The sequence below is a fragment of the Nannospalax galili genome, unplaced genomic scaffold (assembly GCF_000622305.1).
Source record: "Nannospalax galili isolate Female #2095 unplaced genomic scaffold, S.galili_v1.0 scaffold943, whole genome shotgun sequence".
Taxonomy (NCBI): Eukaryota; Metazoa; Chordata; class Mammalia; order Rodentia; family Spalacidae; genus Nannospalax; species Nannospalax galili.
The window spans coordinates 346,737-349,454 of record NW_008349115.1 but is presented as its reverse complement, the minus strand read 5'-3'; positions in this window follow the sequence as shown (position 1 = coordinate 349,454).

The following is a 2,718-nucleotide window of genomic DNA, read 5'->3' as shown; positions in this document are numbered from 1 at the left end:
CAATAATTGTATGCATTATAGTACAATGTGATATTTCATTACATGTATATGTGTAATCATCAAATAAAGGTAAATTATTATTTCTATAAGGCCAAACATCCAGCTCTAGTTATGCTTGAAATATTCAAAGTCTCCTTTTCTAGATATTTTGAAATATGACATAAAGGGCTACAGATTATATTTACCTTATTGTTCTAGAGAACAGTAGAACTTATCTATTATTTATAACTGTATTTTGCTACTTGTTAATAAACTCTTCTGTCCTCATCTGAACCTTACTTGACTTCAGTGGCCAGTATTTGCTTCTCCTTCTGGAATATCAACCCTTTTGCCTTCTGCATCTGAGAATATGGAATGTTTGTCTTTCTGGGCTTGGCTTTTTTCATTTAACATAATGTCTTCTAACATAAAACACGTTGATGCAAATGACACGATTTTATTTTCTTTTATGGCTGAATTTTATATATGTAGTCTATTTTCTTTCCTTATTCAGTCATATGTTGATAAATACCTGAGTTGGTTTCTCATCTTAAGTACTGTGAATACTCTGCAATAAACAGAGGACTTCAGATTTCTCTGACATACTGATTTCATTTTCTTAGGAAATATGCTTGGTATTGGGATGGCTGTATAATAAATATAGAAAGTCTTTAGTTTTCCGAGGCTGTGCTAAAGCAAGTGTGTAAGAGTTTCTGTCTTCACTTCCTTGCCAAACTTTTTTCACATCTACTGAAATGAAAGGCCAGAGATAAACTTTAAATGCCAGGAATCCCTGTAACAAAAAGTATAAAAATGGAAATGGAATCTGCTGAAGACCATCTGGATTTTCATAATCACATTTGTTTTGGCATCATCAGGTAAAGTTTTTATATACCTTTGCTCGAAGAGGATAGATCAAACAGCCGTTCTTGTTCTGCCTCTCCATTGCCTGAGAATGAAAGCCAGATCATCACGCATACACAAAAAAGAAAGTACATGAATTATAAAAAACCCATAGCTCATTAGTAATTGTCATATACATTTTATAAAAGAAAACATTCAACTTACTGCTTTCAAAATGATCACATTTATTTTTAAGATTTATTTGTATTACTTTAATTATGTGTCTATATGTAAGTATGTGCACATGAGTACAGGTGCCTGTTCCTGAAGAGGCCAGAAGTGTAAGACCCCTCTGGAGCTAATTACAGGTGCTTCTAAGTCACCTGATCTGCATAATGGGCACCAAACCTGGGTTCTATGGAAGAGCACTATGTACTTTTACCCACTGGAGACTTCGCTCCAGCTCCACTATTTTTATTTTATGCAATACTGTATTTTCCAGATTTCTCAACACCGAGTTCCTTGGTTTGAGACAAATTCTCAAGAAGCTACCAAGTATTGAGAGTCTTTAGGAATACACACAACCAGAGAAAAGTCCTCTATAATGAAAACTTCAAGACATCAAAAAAAGACCTCAAAAGAAATACTAGATGATGGAAAGACTTCTTATGTCCTTGGGTTGGCAGAAGTAATATTGAGAAAATGGTCATACTACCAAATGTAATACGTAATAAATACCAATGTCATATTTCACAAATCTAGAAAAACAATCCAAGAATTCATATGTAACCACAAAAGACTGAAAATAGCCAAAGCAACCCTAAGCAGTAAGTACACAGCTTGAGGTACCAATGTACCTGACCTCAAATTATACTATAGATACTCCGATGAGGGTCCAATGACCCTGCTCGCCCCTCCTTTAATGAAGGAGCACAACTGTCAACAAGCCCAATTGTGACAATGTTTAGCAAGCAGGTAATGATGGTAGTTATTTCATCCAGAAGAGACTTCTGTACAGCATTATCTTATTAAAAGAACCTGGAATTTAAAAGTATTTGGTGCTAGGATCCACAAATGAAGGAGAACATATGTCTTTTGTTTTTCTGAGTCTGTATCCAGTCATTCTTCCCAGCCAACTGTGTGTATTTGGCCCTAATCACACATGCTCTCCTGGATTGGGGGATGACTAAAGTATACAATCTGGGGAAGGTTAGGAAGAGAGGGATTGATCCATGCTGGGTAAAGGCTTTCCAGTGTGCATACCCTTAGGTCACTCAACAGCCCCTCATCATCTCTGTAAATAAGCTTAGTAAATCATTGGTTCCCCAGGATAATGTTAATTAAACATTGGTTTGACACTAGAACCTTAGAAGGGGATAAAAACTGCTTAGTATCCCCAGGAAAAGAATTCTCACAACAGATAGAAAATTTGTTAATGTTACTATGTCTCATAATTATTAAAAAAGAAAATGAGAATAAAAGGATAGGAATGGAGATATTTTCAAAAATAGAAAAAATGAGAAAATCTTAGCAAGTGATGAACATCTGTGTAGGTTTGTTATAAAAAGGATGAGACAAGAAATGTACACATAATCTTAAAATTTCTAAGGTAGGCACTACTATCCTCAGGCCTCTTGGGGTAAGTCTATAGCGCAGCTCTCTGCGCCGGGACTCCCAAAGCCTCATTCACCCTTCCACCCGACCCCCCACACCCCTGCCTCCCCGCCCGCCATTCTATACTCTAGTTTGGACCCTGTGCCATTCCTAGTCTTGGGGCCCCAGACACCTGGGGAACCAATACTGTTTCCTGATCCTTCTCACCCAGAGCAACTCAGGCCCTTTCTTGGGCTCCAGGAGCACCGCTTCTGGTCCTGACCCCACCCTCACCTCTCTCTG